The sequence below is a fragment of the Echinops telfairi genome, unplaced genomic scaffold (genome assembly GCF_000313985.2).
Source record: "Echinops telfairi isolate 266 unplaced genomic scaffold, ASM31398v2 ScPeMD7_3;HRSCAF=10, whole genome shotgun sequence".
Classification (NCBI taxonomy): domain Eukaryota; kingdom Metazoa; phylum Chordata; class Mammalia; order Afrosoricida; family Tenrecidae; genus Echinops; species Echinops telfairi.
Window position 1 is genome coordinate 3,344,287 of NW_022103899.1, and position 632 is coordinate 3,344,918.

A 632-nucleotide genomic window follows, 5' to 3' on the forward strand; every position below is an offset into this window, starting at 1 on the left:
GGAGGGCAGGGTCATTTTCAGAATGAAATGAGTGCACAAATCACACTGTGAAATTGGCATGACCATCACGGCTGCTGTGATGGGGCAACTTGTATTTAGTCTCGGACAGGCATTTGGGAAACAGTTTGTGTGTGTGTGTGTGTGTGTGTGTGTGTGTGTGTGTGTGTGTGTGAAAGGAATCACTTAATTGACAGAAATTCTAGTAAGCAATAAATGAAGTAGACTGTTACAGAATGCCATAAAGGATCGTTTTGCTTCCAACAGTATCTTGAAAAGCTAAAGTGCATGTTAAACAGTGAGTGCACAGTACCATTCCCAGTCATAGGCACACATTGGGTGGTTATAGGAAAGTGTTGCAGTGACCAGTAGAAAGGAATTAGGCTGTGAGAAAATTGCTTTTGACCTGGGGGTGGATTTTCCTTGCTGAAGTAGAGGCCTGCTTATCATGTGGGAGAAATCCGTTCAGGAAAAATGCAGAGGAAGTCAAAGCACTATCTGTGTTTGCATGTTAATATGTTTATATTTCCACTCAGGTAAATATGAGGTAGTCAAATCTCATATATGATTTACTTAGGAATCTCTTTAAGTGCTAATTGAAAGGGTTTCTTTTCTTATTTATCCTTTAAGTACAT